Source organism: Balaenoptera ricei, chromosome 4, assembly GCF_028023285.1.
Source record: "Balaenoptera ricei isolate mBalRic1 chromosome 4, mBalRic1.hap2, whole genome shotgun sequence".
Lineage (NCBI taxonomy): Eukaryota > Metazoa > Chordata > Mammalia > Artiodactyla > Balaenopteridae > Balaenoptera > Balaenoptera ricei.
In genome coordinates this window covers 145,596,830-145,612,823 of record NC_082642.1, presented here as the reverse complement: position 1 = coordinate 145,612,823, position 15,994 = coordinate 145,596,830, and the positions used below count along the sequence as shown (strand labels likewise).

Below are 15,994 nucleotides of genomic sequence, written 5' to 3'. Positions count from 1 at the left end.
TGGTTTTCCCAGCCCAAGAGCAGCTCATTCCCAGGAAAGGTCTCAACTCTTGCTGCATTGCAGGCAAATTCAAAGTGAGGATAATTACGTTTGACCTTGTATTCCCCATGGAGCCCGACAAAATGCCTTGCACGTAATAGGTTCTCAATAACTATTTGTTGAATTAAATTAGATTACATTTTATAAACGTTTGTAAATGAGAGAGCATTGCCTTACATGGCTTACAAAAAGAATCTGTTGGGATAAAAATAGACAAATAAGAACTTAAGTTGAAGGGTTACATCTTACACAGTGAGGTTGTGTCATTTTGGATTTTTGGAAAACCTCTCAAAATTTATGCTTCCTAAAGATCCTGCAGCTTTAACATTTTGCCCACAGGCTAAAAGGCAATCAGAATGGATATTGATAAAATGGAATATTTTTATCCATGCTAATCAGCCTGGCTCTGGCCAAATTTTTGGCCTTCGGTATGTGCTGCTGAGTAATGTCAGACGCTCACAAGTACACACACTGACATTTACAAGGCATGAGATGGGCTCAGCCAAGTTCAGAAACAAAGCCCCCCCCCTTTTGATTGGTTCACCAGAACTTCCTCAGATACATTTAGTTTTTGCTACTAGAGGAAATGACAGGCTGCTGGTACCAAGTGAATTTCCATTCATTTCTTCACTCCAGGAAATAACATTTGCATACGAGGGTCAGGTACTCTGTGAAGTTTTGGGTTCATGAGGTTACACATCCAACTGTGTGAAGGGGACCTTGGGCTGCTCTGGCATTGGCACTAAGAGAAGCTGCACGTAGAGCTTGAGCTGTTTTAGAACCTCTGATGTGGGATTCGTAGAAATGAAAGTGAACAGGACTGCACTCCAAACACGTCCTGGATGATCTTAGAAAATGCCAGATAAAAATCCAAGAGGCCTACTTTCTTCTTTCAGAAAAAATACTATCCTAAAAAAAAAATAAATAAAAAGAAAGCACTATTTTACTTTCGTGCTTCATAAGAATATCAGACTATATTTAGTAACTTGTGTAATTCCACTGACTTTTTTAGATGGATCCCACCAGGCAGGTTCATAGCTCCCCGACCAGGGATTGAACTGCACCCCTTGCAGTGGAAGCGCCGTGTCTTAACAACTGTACCTCCAGGGAAGTCCTGAGGCTCTGTCTTTAGATGGGGTAGATACACTCAGGATCATGGAAGCACGTGTCTCTAATTGAAACACTTCCTTTTTTTTATAATAGAAGAAAACATGTATCTATATTGCAAGAATAATAATTTTCCAGACTTGCTTCTGGAAGAAGCTTCAAGGTCATGATGATGATGATGATGATGATTTTTATTGACCACTTAGATTACTTCTGTTTTTTTATTATTATAATAATGCTATTAAGAGCATCTTTATATGTAAATCTTAGTCTACATTTCCTATTATTTCCTTTATATAGATTCTCTCTCTCTCTTTTTTTCTGAAGCTTCAAGATTATTACAGGGCATTTCTATGTCCAAGTTATGATTGGAATCCAGTCTCACAACTAAGTTACAAATGTCTTATAAGGACTTTATGACATCAGAGACAAGGCACAGCCTGGGGAGGGGTTAGTTACTGAAAAAGCAGCTGTTTATTTGGTTCCTTTAACTGTCATGAGGATCAGAGGATTCATTCCTGGTTGTTGAGATGACCCAGGTAACCAGACTGATGATGTTACTTTCAGTTATTTCAAATTCTATTTGTTCCAGTTCTGTTAAGAGTGAACTTTTTTGCTTAGCCTATTTACTGGCAAATGGGAGCTGAGAAAATGTAGATTAGAAATTGGTTTCAGGAGTTAAATGCAACAATTTAATTTTAGAGATTAAAAAAGATTGAGCGGGAACCAGTCATTTTCCAAATAAGATATCAGAAACTGTTTTTAGACTTAAAGAATTTTATGTTCTGTTCTATTTATTACTTTCCTATATCCTTTCTGTGAACTAAAGTTTTTTAAACAAAACTTTTGCTCATGGTGGTCATAAACAGAACAGAGGTGTTAAAAATTGGCTTTTTAATTTTTCTGTTTAAATCTTGAGTGTAACATCTCTCCACCCTTAACTGATGGCTGGTTTTAGTCACATGATTTCAAAAAAAAAAAGGAAAAGAAACATATATTTAGTCTACTCCTTCTAGAATAATCTATGGAGTTTTTAATTAGTGCATGGTACCTATAATAATCTTCCTCTTTCAGTCATGCTAAGCTCAACGAAGTCCCTTTTAACAGCAGATATTTTTACAAGCGTCATCCAAAATAAGGGCTCGTTCTTTTCAATAACATTTAAGAATTCGTTGGTCTGCTAGGAAGCCAACAGCCCTTAAAAGTATTAGGTGAAGAATGTCTCAGGATTTCCCTGTGTCAAGATAGTGAATTAATGTATCTTAAGACTCTTTGAAGTCTCCAAACATGGCGAGATTGGAAGAGCTGGCTGAAAAGTGGTGTTACTAAGAACTAAGGGTCGGCTATATTTCAGATGTCAAGAAGTCTTTTGTTTCTTTATAAGAGAAACTGAACCAGGTTCTAGTCTTAGCCCTGATACCAGTGAGCAGTAATGACCTGGAAAGTTACTTAACTTCTCTGAGACTTTGTTTTCTAATCTGTAGAATGGGTTTGGCCTAGTAGACATCAATGGTTATTTCCACAGTTATTAAATTAATCTATTAAATTGTCATATACTGTACTGTGATGTTCTATACAACAGTGGTACACAAAGTGAGAACCTTACAGCTAGAAATGAAAAAATATTAAGGGAACCTAATTTCATACTTACTTAGAAGATTTTTCTTTTTTTCCAAAGCTCATTCTATGATAAGATTTCCACGTGCTTTTCTTTTTCTTAATTTAACCTAATATATGCCTGAATCCCTTCATATATTAATGTATTTCTTCACCGGGTTATAAATACTATAAGTTCATACACTGTCTGTTTCAGAAGTATTTACTTGGCCATTAGTCCTTCTACCTTCAAGGTGAGAGTAGATTACCTACTTCTTCGCAAAGCAATGGTCCATTCAACTGAGTTAGTTAAAATAGCAGTGATAAAATGACTGACTTATTGATTATTGCTATTTCTCAACAAGTTATTTTGGTGTGTAAACATACAGTTTGCTATTTTGTTAGAAATTATGCCAATTTTTGGGAGAAAACATCAATGTTATGAAGCCATAAAAACACCTTTGATGTTCTTGTAAAAGATGCACAATCTCTCTCTGGTTATACTCTTTCTAATTTCTTGGTAGACGGATCAGTTAAATTGGCTGAGAGCTATATCCTCTTAGCCATCCTCTGTTTTAATCATCTTGCTTCTGAAAATACCATCCTCTTGGTACTATGAACAGAGACCCTGTTATAACAGTAAGATTGCCTCTTAGAGGGTCACACTCTGAAGGTCAAGTTCAAGGTTGCCAAGTGCTTAACAATATTGGTATTCACACCTCTTGACTGGAACCTTAAACTTAAAAAAATACTAATTTGTTTAGAGCAGTTTTAGGTTCATGACAAAATTGATAGGAAAAAAAGGGAGAGGTTTCCCATATACCCTCTGCCCCTACACATCCATAGCCTCATCTGTTATCAACATTCTCCACCAGAGTGGTATGTTTGTTATCACTGATGAGTCTATGTTGGGAGGTCATAATTATCCAAAGTCCATAGTTTACCTTAGGGTTCACACTTGGTTTTGTATAGCCAATGGGTTTGGACAAATGTATAATGTCATGTATCCATCTTTATCGTTTTATCTAGAGTATTTTTACTGCCCTAGAAATCATCTGTGATCCACCTATTCATCCCCTCCCAATCTCAAGCTTCCAACACCTGGCAACCACTGATCTTTTTAGTGTCTTCATAGTTTTGCTTTTTCCAGGAAGTCATATCATTGGAAACACATAGTACATAGCCTTTTCCGATTGGCTTCTTTCACTTAATAATATGCATTTAAATTTCCTCCATGCCATTTTATGACTTAATGGCTCATTTCTTTTTAGTGCTGAATAATATCCCATTGTCTGGCTGTACCACAGTTTATTTATCATTCACCTACTGAAGGACATCTTAGTTGCTTTCAAGTTTTGGCAATTATGAATAAAGCTGCTATAAATATTCATGAACATGTGTTTGTGTGGACATATATCTTTACCTCCTTTGTGTAAATACTAAGGAGCATGACTGCTGGATTGTGCAGTAAGAGTATGTATAGTTTTGTGAGAAACTGCTGAATTGTGCAGTAAGAGTATGTTTAGTTTTGTAAGAAACCACAAAACCGTCTTCCATATTTTGCATTCCTACCAGCAATGCATGAGAGTTCCTGTTGCTTCACATCCTTGTCAGCACTTAGAGTTGTCAGTGTTTCAGATTTTGGCCATTCTAGACTTTTAAACTTTATAAAAGGTGACATGCTGTTAGAAATTTTGTGTGAAATTTTGGCTGTATTTCCTTTATTCCAAGAAACAGGTTTGTGCTCTCAAGTTTCTTAAAATGGACTCTGGAGGCAGGCAACTCTGAACTTGAGAAAGTTATTTCAACTTTCTTTGCCTCAGTTTCTTCTTCTGGAAAATGGGACAATAACCTTATAAGTTATTGTGAGAATATGTGTGTGGAACAGTGTTTGGCACATATAAAACACTATATAAGTATCTACTGTTATGATTATAAAGATATTGATCATTACTTTTACTTTGAGAAACAAATCATGTTCTTTTTTCTGATGGTGGCATAGGGTTTCAAGGAGGTAGATAGTTCAATCTCTTGGCCAATGCCTGAATCTCCAACAATAGAAATATTAGAAAGTAGAGCCAACTTGGATAGATGAATACAGCCCACTACTGGGTGCACAAATTAACACTGCAACAGGACTCTAAAGTACCAGGTCTTCAAAAGTCTTAAAAAATTAGATCACCAAATGTATGATGTTTACTGCACAACAAGGTTTATCAAAAATCTAAAACAGTTTGCTCAAATATGGATGATTTGGTGGATTTGGTAACATGAATAATTCACTTGCCTCCAAGTATTTGGAGGAAGCAAACCAGAAAGTGGAAATTCTATGAAAGTTCTAATGAACAGGGCAGGAATATTCCCACCCCACTCTGACAGTCTCCCTCTGACAGTGGAGAGAGGGACCAAGTTTTATTTATTTATTTAAATTGGAGTATAGTTGATTTACAATGTTGTGTTAGTTTCTGGTGTACAGCAAATTGATTCAATTATACATGTATATTCTTTTTCAGATTCTTTTCCATTATAGGTTATTACAAGGTGTTGAATACAGTTTCCTGTGCTATAAAGTAGGACTTTGTTGTTTATCTATTTTACATATAGTAGTGTGTATCTGTTAATCCCAAGCTGCTAATTTACCCCTCCCCCTCCCCTTCCATTTGGTAACCATAAGTTTGTTTTCTATGTCTCTGAGTCTGTTTCTGTTTTGTAAATAAAAGTTCATTGTAGCATTTTTAAAAATTCCACATATAAGTGATATCATATGATATTTGAGGGACCAAGTTTTAAGTGGGGCTTAGATTCATATAATTGATAATTCTGCATGTTTTCTCAGAGGATGGAATATGTCTTTCCATTTCTCTATTTCTAATTCCCTATGTTCAGAGTCTTTTTGATTCCCTGGAATTTTCTTAAGGAAACCCAGATATCCCAGCAATAATTCTGAAACCTCACAGAAACCTCTAAAAATAACTTGAGGAAAAGAATTGAGCCCAAGTGGTCCAATACTTGATGGAAACTGGCGTACAGAACAGTGGCAAAGTCAAGTGAAAAAGAACTAATTAAAAGTGTCTATGTGGGAGGGACCTTCAAGATGGTGGAGGAGTAAGATGTGGAGACCACCTTCCTCCCTACAAATACATCAGAAATACATCTACATGTGGAGCAACTCCTACAGAACACCTACTGAATGCTGGCAGAAGACCTCAGACTTCCCAAAAGGCTAGAAACTCCCCATGTACCTGTGTAGGGCAAAAGAAAAAAAAAAAAAAAAACAGAGACAAAAGAATAGGGATGGAACTTGCCCCTCTGGGAGGGAGCTGTGAAAGAGGAAAAGTTTCCACACACTAGGAAGCCCCTTCACTGGCTGAGATGGGGGGGGTGGGCGGGGGGTGGGGGGAAGCTTTGGAACCACGGAGGAGAGCGCAGCAACAGGGGTGCAGAGGGCAAAACAGAGAGATTCCCTCAGAGAGGATCGGTGCGGACCAGCACTCACCAGCCTGAGTGGCTTGTCTGCTCACCTGCTGGTGCAAGCGGAGGCTGGGAGAGGACTGGGGTTGGCTGCATGAACACAGACTGAAGGGGGCTAGTGCATCACAGCTAGCTGAGAGGGAGTCTGGGAAAAAGTCTGGACATGCCTAAGAAGCAAGAGACCACTGTTTCAGGGTGCACAAGGAGAGGGGATTCAGAGCACTGCCTAAATGAGCTCCAGAGACAGGCGCGAGCCGTGTATATCAGCGTGGACACCAGAGATGGGCATGAAATGCTAAGGCTGCTGCTGCAGCCACCAAGAAGCCTGTGTGCAAGCACAGGGCATTATCCACACCTCCCCTCCCGGGAGCCTATGCAGCCTGCCACTGCCAGGGTCCTGTGATCCAGGGACAACTTCCCTGGGAGAACACACAGTGCACCTCAGGCTGTTGCAACGTCATGCTGGCCTCTGCCACCGCAGGCCCGCCCCGCATTCTGTACCCCTCCCTCCCCCTGGCCTGAGTGAGCCTGAGCCCCCTAATCAGCTGCTACTTTAACCCTGTCCTGTCTGGGCGGGGAAGAGATGTCCTCAGGCGACCTACATGCAGAGGTGGGGCCAAATCCAAAGCTGAACCCCAGGAGCTGTGCGAACAAAGAATAGAAAGGGAAATCTCTCCCAGCAGCCTCAGGAGCAGTGGATTAAATCACCACAGTCAACCTGATGTACCGTGCATCTGTGCAATACCTGAAAAGACAACGAATCATTCCAAAATTGAGGCAGTGGACTTTGGGAGCAACTGTAGACTTGGGGTTTGCTTTCTGCATCTAATTTGTTTCTGGTTTTATGTTTGTTTTAGTTTAGTATTTAGAGCTTATTATCATTAGTAGATTTGTGATTTGTTTATTGATTTGGTTGCTCTCTTCCTTTTTTAAAAAAAAAAATATATATATATATTTCTTTTTACTGTTTTTGTGAGTGTGTATCTGTATGCTTCTTTGTGTGATTTTGTCTGCATAGCTTTGCTTTTACCATGTGTCTTAGGGTTCTGTCTGTCCTTTTTTTTTTTCTTTACTATACTTTTTAGCGCTTGTTATCATGGGTGGATTTGTTTTTTGGTTTGGTTGCTCTCTTCTTTCTTTCTTTCTTTTTTTTTATTACTTTTAAATCTTTTATTTTTAATAATATTTTTTATTTTAATAACTTTATTATATATATATATATATTTTTTTCTTTCTTTCTCTTTTTTTTCTCCCTTTTCTTCTGAGCCATGTAGCTGACAGGGTCTTGGAGCTCTGTCCCAGTGTCAGGCCTGAGTCTCTGATATGGGAGAGCCGAGTTCAGGACATTGGTCCACCAGAGACCTCCTGGCTCCACGTAATATCAAATGGTGAAAGCTCTCCCAGAGATTTCCATCTCAACACCAAGACCAAGCTCCACTCAATGACCAGCAAGCTACAGTGCTGGACACCCTATGCCAAACAACTAGCAAGACAGGAATACCACCCCACCCATTAGCAGAGAGGCTTACTAACATCATAATAAGGTCACAGACACCCCAAAACACACCACTGGACACAGTCCTGCCCACCAGAAAGACAAGATCCAGCCTCATCCACCAAAACACAGGCACCAGTCCCTTCCACCAGGAAGCCTACACAATCCAGTGAACCAACCTTACCTACTGGGGAAAACACCAAAAACAATGGGAACTACGAACCTGCAGCCTGCAAAAAGGAGGCCCCAAACACAGTACGTTAAAAAAATGAGAAGACAGAGAAATACACAGCAGATGAAGGAGCAAGGGAAAAACCCACCAGATGAAACAAATGAAGAGGAAATAGGCAGTCATCCTGCAAAAGAATCCAAAGGAATGATATTAAAGATGATCCAAAATCTTGGAAATAGAATGGAGAAAATACAAGAAACGTTTAAGAGGACCTAGAAGCACTAAAGAGCAAACAAACAATGATGAACAACAAAATAAATGATTTAAAAAATTCTCTAGAAGGAATCAATAGCAGAATAACTGAGGTAGAAGAATGGATAAGTGACCTGGAAGATAAAATAGAGGAAATAACTACCACAGAGCAGAATAAAGAAAAAAGAATGATAAGAATTGAGGACAGTCTCAAAGACCTCTGGGACAACATTAAATGCACCAACATTCGAAATATAGGGGTCCCAGAAGAAGAGAAAAAGAAAGGGACTGAGAAAATATTTGAAGAGATTATAGTTGAAAACTTCCCCAATATGGGAAAGGAAATAGTCAATCAAGTCCAGGAAGCACAGAGAGTCCCATACAGGATAAATCCAAGGAGAAACACGCCAAGACACATATTAATCAAGCTGGCAAAAATTAAATACACAGAAAAAATATTAAAAGCAGCAAGGCAAAAGCAACAAATAATATATAAGGGATTCCCCATAAGGTTAACAGCTGATCTTTCAGCAGAAACTCTGCAAGCCAGAAGGGAGTGGCAGGACATATTTAAAGTGATGAAAGGGAAAAAAACCTACAACCAAGATTACTCTACCCAGTAAGGATCTCTTTCAGATTTGACGGAGAAATCAAAACCTTTACACACAAGCAAAAGCTAAGAGAATTCAGCACCACAAAACCAGCTTTACAACAAATGCTAAAGGAACTTCCCTAGGCAGGAAACACAAGAGAAGTAAAAGACCTACAATAACAAACCCAAAACATTTAAGAAAATGGTAATAGGAACATACATATCAACAACTACCTTAAATGTAAATGGATTAAATGCTCCAATCAAAAAACATAGACTGGCTGAATGGATACAAAAACAAGGCCTGTATATATGCTGTCTATAAGAGACCCATTTCAGACCTAGGAACACACACAGACTGAAAGTGAGGGGATGGAAAAAGTTATTCCATGCAAATGAAAATCAAAAGAAAGATGGAGTAGCAATTCTCGTATCAGACAAAATAGACTTTAAAATAAAGACTATTGCAAGACACAAAGAAGGACACTACATAATGATCAAGGGATCAATCCAAGGAGAAGATATAACAATTATAAAAATTTATGCACCCAACATAGGAGCACCTTAATAAATAAGGCAAATGTTAACAGCCATAAAAGGGGAAACTGACAGTAACACAGTCATAGTAGGGGACTTTAACACCCCACTTTCACCAATGGACAGATCATCCAAAATGAAAATAAATAAGGAAACACAAGCTTTAAATGATACATTAACAAGATGGACTTAATTGATATTTATAGGACATTCCATCCAAAAACAACAGAATACACTTTCTTCTCAAGTGCTCATGGAACATGCTCCAGGATAGATCATACCTTGGGTCACAAATCAAGCCTTGGTAAATTTAAGAAAATTGAAATCGTATCAAGTATCTTTTCTGACCACAATGGTATGAGACTAGATATCAATTACAGGAAAATAAACAGTAAAAAATACAAACACATGGAGGTTAAATGATACACTACTAACTAACCAAAAGATCACTGAAGAAATCAAAAAATACCTAGAAACATATGACAATGAAAATATGATGATCCAAAACCTATGGGATGCAGCAAATGCAGGTCTAAATGGGAAGTTTATAGCAATACAATCCGACCTCAAGAAACAAGAAACACCTCAAATAAACAACCTAACCTTACATCTAAAGCAATTAAAGAAGAGCAAAAAACTCCCAAAGTTAGCAGAAGGAAAGAAATCGTAAAGATCAGACCAGAAATAAATGAAAAAGAAATGAAGGAAACAATAGCAAAGATCAATAAAACTAAAAGCTGGTTCTTTGTGAAGATAAACAAACTTGATAAACCATTAGCGAGACTCATCAAGAAAAAGAGGGAGAGGACTCAATAAAATTAGAAATGAAAAAGGAGAAGTTACAACAGACACTGCAGAAATACAAAGCATCCAAGAGACTACTACAAGCAACTAACTCTATGCCAATAAAATGGACAACCTGGAAGAAATGGACGAATTCTTAGAAAAGCACAACCTTCTGAGACTGAACCAGGAAGAAATAGAAAATATGAACAGACCAATCAAAAGCACTGAAATTGAAAATGTGATTAAAAATCTTCCAACAAACAAAAGCCCAGGACCAGATGGCTTCACAGGTGAATTCTATCAAACATTTAGAGAAGAGCTAACACTTATCCTTCTCAAACTCTTCCAAAATACAGCAGAAGGAGGAACACTTCCACACTCATTCTAAGAGGTCACCATCACCCTGATACTAAAACCAGAGAAAGATGTCCCTAAAGAAGAAAACTATAGGCCAATATCACTGATGAATATAGATGCAGAAATCCTCAGCAAAATGCTAGCAAACAGAATCCAACAACATATTAAAAGGAGCATACACCATTATCAAGTGGGGTTTATCCCAGGAAAGCAAGGATTCTTCAATATATGCAAATCAATCAATGTGATACACCATATTAATAAATTGAAGGAGAAAAACCATATGATCATCTCAATTGATGCAGAAAAAGCTTTCAACAAAATTCAACACCCATTTATGATAAAAACCGTCCAGATAGTAGGCTTAGAGGGAACTTACTTCAACATAATAAAGGCCATATATGACAAACACACAGCAAACTTCGTTATCAATGGTGAAAAACTGAAAAGTTTTCCTCTAAGATCAGGAACAAGACAAGGTTGCCCACTCTCACCACTATTCAACATAGCTTTGGAAGTTTTAGCCACAGCGATCAGAGAAGAAAAAGAAATAAAAGCAATCTAAATCTGAAAAGAAGAAGTAAAACTGTCACTGTTGGTAGATGACATGATTCTATACATCGAGTATCCTAAAGATGCTACCAGAAAACCACTAGAGCTAATCAATGAATCTGTTAAAGTAGCAGGATACAAAATTAATGCACAGAAATCTCTTGCATTCCTATACACTAATGACAAAAATCTGAAAGAGAAATTAAGGAAACACTCCCATTTACCACTGAAACAAAAAGAATAAAATACCTAGGAATAAACCTACCTTTGGAGACAAAAGACTTTTATGCAGAAAACTATAAGACACTGATGAGAGAAATTAAGGATGATACCAACAGATGGAGAGATATACCATGTTCTCGGATGGGAAGAATCAACATTGTGAAAATGACTATACTGCCCAAACCAATCTACAGATTCAATGCAATCCCTATCAAACTAACAATGGCATTTTTTACAGAACTAGAGCAGAAAATTTCACAATTTGTATAGAAACACAAAAGACCCCGAATAGCCAAAGCAATCTTGAGAAAGAAAAATAGGGCTTGAGGAAACAGGCTCCCTGACTTCAGACTATACTACAAAGCTATAGTAATCAAGACAGTGTGGTACTGGCACAAAAACAGAAATATAGATCAGTGGAACACTATAGAAAGCCCAGAGATAAACCCACGTACATATGGTCACCTTATTTTTGATAAATGAGGCAAGAATATACAATGGAGAAAAGACAGCCTCTTCAGTAAATGGTGCTGGAAAAACTGGACATCTACATGTAAGAGAATGAAATTAGAGCACTCCCTAACACCATACACAAAATAAACTCAAAATGGATTAAAGACCTAAATGTAAGGCCAGGCACTATCAAACTCTTAGAGGAAAACATAGGCAGAACACTCTATGACATAAGTCACAGCAAGATCCTTTTAGACCCACCTCCTAGAAAAAAGGAAATAAAACCAAAAATAAACAAATGGGACCTAATGTAACTTAAAAGCTTTTGCACAGCAAAGGAAACCATAAAAAAAGATGGAAAGGCAGCCCTCAGAATGGGAGAAAATATTTGCAAACGAAGCAACTGACAAAGGATTAATCTCCAAGATTTACAAGCAGCTCATGCAGCTCAATAACAAAAACACGAACAACCCAATCCAAAAATGGGCAGAAGACCTAAACAGACATTTCTCCAAAGAAGATATACAGATTGCCAACAAACACATGGAAGGATGCTCAACATCACTAATCATTTGAGAAATGCAAATCAAAATTACAATGAGGTATCACCTCACACGGGTCAGAATGGCCATCATCAAAGAATCTACAAACAATAAATGCCTGAGAGAGTGTGGAGAAAAGGGAACCCTCCTGTACTGTTGGTGGGAATGTAAATTGATACAGCCACTATGGAGAACAGTATGGAGGTTCCTTAAAAAACTAAAGATAGAATTACCTTATGACCCAGCAATCCCACTACTGGGCATATACCCAACGAATACCATAATTCAAAAAGAGTCATGTACCACAATGTTCATTGCAGCTCTATTTACAATAGCCAGGACATGGAAACAACCTAAGTGTCCATTGACAGATGAATGGATAAAGAAGATATGGCATATATATACAATGGAATATTACTCAGCTATAAAAAGAAACGAAATTGAGTTGTTTGTAGTGAGGTGGATGGACCTAGAGACTGTCATACAGAGTGAAGTATGTCAGAAAGAGAAAAACAAATACTGTATGCTAACACATATATATGAAATCCAAAAAAAAAAGGTTCTGAACAACCTTAGGGGTAGGACAGGTTAAAGACGCAGAGGTAGAGAATGGACTTCAGGACACGGGGAGGGGAAAGTGTAAGCTGGGACGAAGTGAGAGAGTGACATGTACATATATACACTACCAAATGTAAAATTGATAGCTAGTCGGAAGCAGCCGCATAGCAGAGGGAGATCAGCTTCGTGCTTTGTGACCACCTAGGAGGGTAGATAGGGAGGGTGGGAGAGAGATAGAAGAGGGAGAAGATATGGGGATATATGTATATATATAACTGATTCACTTTGTTATAAAGCAGAAACTAACACACCATTGTAAAGCAATTATACCAGTAAAGATGTTAAAAAAAAAGGGTCTATCCGTCCACAAGTGGATGATACTTCTGTTGTCTAGAGGTATTTTTCCTCTAACGTTTTCAGAATTACATAACCTAAAAATTCATTTTAAACCAGTAACGTGGTAGCAGTATTGTGACTGCAGAATGTAACTTCATTTATGGACATTTCCTTTGAAGGTTAAGTACAGTTTGTGTGTGTGTGTGTGTGTGTGTGTGTGTGTGTGTGTTTACACAGGATCACCCAAAGTAAGCTCATGTGTATTTTTATCATTACTCATGGACTTGTAAGGTTTTAAACCCATTCTGTACAAACTGCAATACATCCCACATAGACTCAGAGAAGCTGCGCCCAGGGGTCTGGTGAGCAGTTTTACAGGTGAGCACAGTGGGGCTCAGCGTGGTTTAGTAGCTTGACCACAGTCACATGATCAGAAAGACGGAATGGGCTTCCCCACCCGGGTCTTGCAACATAGCACTGGGCTTACTGCCCTTCCTCATAAAATTTTCCTCCCCAGGCCAAAGCAATTCCCTATATCCAAGCATTATTTTCAATTTGTCTCTTCCCCTTCACTTCCATAGTGAAAGCATCAGCTACACCTGTAGACTCCATGGTCACAACATACGTGACAGATCCCTCTAGAAGTGTCCGTCCTCATTACTAGTTGAAGGCATCTTCACATCCTGATGCACTCTTGCAAGTGATTTTTGACCGGGTATCCTGCTTCCTTCTATTCTCTGCTCCTTTAAACCTTTCTCCACAGGCAGACTGAGTATTCTCTGCTCCTTCATACCTATCTCCACAGGCAGCCTGAGTATTCTCTGCTCCTTCACACCTTTCTCCACAGGCAGCCAGGTGATTTTTATAATAGTCTTGAAGCCTTCCAAAAGCTTGTCTTCTCACCTACTATAAAATCCCCATGTGTGGAATATTGCAGACCCTCCATGGGTCAGCCATGCCTGGCTCTCAGACCTCTGTTCTCCACCCTCTCCCTCCCCTTCTTCACTCCTGACAGTGGGGCTTGTTTGTGCTCTTCAAGCAAGTTGAGATGCTTCCCTCCCTCAGGGTTTTTGTACCAGCTCTTACATCTTTCTGGAATGCTCTCTCTAATTCCACAGAATTTCATATAGTTAGATTAAATTTTTAGATTGGCTCTAGCTTAATATTACCTCTTTCCGACCACCCAATATAAAACGACTTCTCAGACACTTTCTATCACATGACTCTACTGTGATTCTCAACATAGCTATCTATTTTATAAGCTGTCCTTATCACACATACATTCCTTTATTTTAAACGTCTATTTGCTGTTGATCTTCTTCATATCAGCATGTATGGTACTGAGCAAGGCTTTGCTTATCTTATTCACCTCTGCTTTCTCAGTGCCTAGCAATATTTGTGAATGAACACAGGGGTGATGTTAGGTCTAATTTTTCCTGTTTCATGCATCATGCTTTCTCGTTATCAGCCAGCTTACTGAAATGACAGGCGTTCACCCCGTGGCGAGGAATGCAGACTCTGAAGGCAGATATACACGGCTCAAATCCAAGCTCGACTAGTCACTAGCAGGGGAACTTTAGACAAGTGAGTTTCTCAGAATCTCAGTGTACTCCTCTGTAAAATAGAGAGAGCTAATAATAGTATCCACCTCATGGAGTTGTTGAGACAAACGTGTAAACATGGCAACAATGATAAAGTACAGAGAACCCTGCCAGCCACATAGTAAACACCTTGTAAGTGTGTCAGCTGTTCTTACTATAGGATGTGTATATATAATCTAGGTCATATAGTTTTGTTATACATAAAAAAGAGGATATTTATATGCTTTTATTACTTATATATATCTACATTATAGATGTAATGTTAGCTATTTTTCTTATTCTATTATTTGATAGAGTAGCAAATAGAAAGTGTTACAAGATTTGTGAAATACCATAAAATAGATGCCAGCCAGCCACTCTTTTCTTAGCTGGCTCTGTTACAAGATTCAGATAGGTTCCTTCTGGTAGCCAGCCTTCCTTCCTTCCTTCCTTCTTTCCTTCCTCCCTCCCTCCTCACCCTCCCTCTGTCTCTCTATTTCAAATAGCTTTTATTTATTTATTGTAAGAACACTCAACCTGAGGTCTACCCTCTTAACATTTATTGAAGTGCACAACACAGCCCTGTTAACTATAGGCACGATGTTGTACAGCAGATGTCTAGAATTTAAAACTCTATGTAACAGTTTTGATGAAGTAAACATCTCCGGTAGAACATGCAGTTACGACAAACTTCCTGAAGGTAGCAGCAGAGGTCTAAGGTTTGGAAAAAGCTCCAGGGCCCTTGCAGACACCCTGTATGATTTGAAGGGGTGAGAAAAGTTATCCCATGGGTCTGCTTTCGTATCTTAAAACTCCCTTTCATTATTATTGCTGGGAAGGGGTGTGTCATGGTATTTCTGGAAGCTTCTCTAATGCAAATGATATCTGGGAGGCGGGAGCTTGCTGTTATTCATCAAAACCTCAGGCAAAATGAGAGCACTGATGCATTAATAGGATGCAAGGAGGTGGAACTGGGGGTGGACGTGCGATAGCGGCGGGTAGCAGGAAGAAAAAGGCTTGGGTTTGGGCGCGTCTCAGAACGCCTTGATCTGCAGGGAGGGGCACAGCCAGGAAAAGCCAGAGCTGAACCCTCTCTAAATCACGGGGCCAGAGCAGTTCCCTCTTGGCCGGGTCTAAGGTTTGAACACCTAGAAAAACGTCATTTATAAAGTTTAAATAACATGTAGATTCCACAATGTTTATGTGTACATATCAGATTCTCTGTATTTATTAGAGATCAGAGGAGTAATAAAATGGATAAAAGGAGACCAGGAACATTGTCAAGGGTTCAGATAGTGACTCTTTGCAATTAAATGTGAAGTACTTAGTATGCACCACTAGAGAGCG

The 15,994-nt window shown here is 38.6% G+C and overlaps 1 long non-coding RNA gene across 1 annotated transcript in view; it reads left to right on the top strand.

The window, feature by feature from the left end:
• The window catches only part of LOC132364929 (uncharacterized), a 212,852-nt gene that overhangs the window by 142,020 nt on the left and 54,838 nt on the right, over positions 1 to 15,994 (top strand). The window lies entirely within an intron of this gene.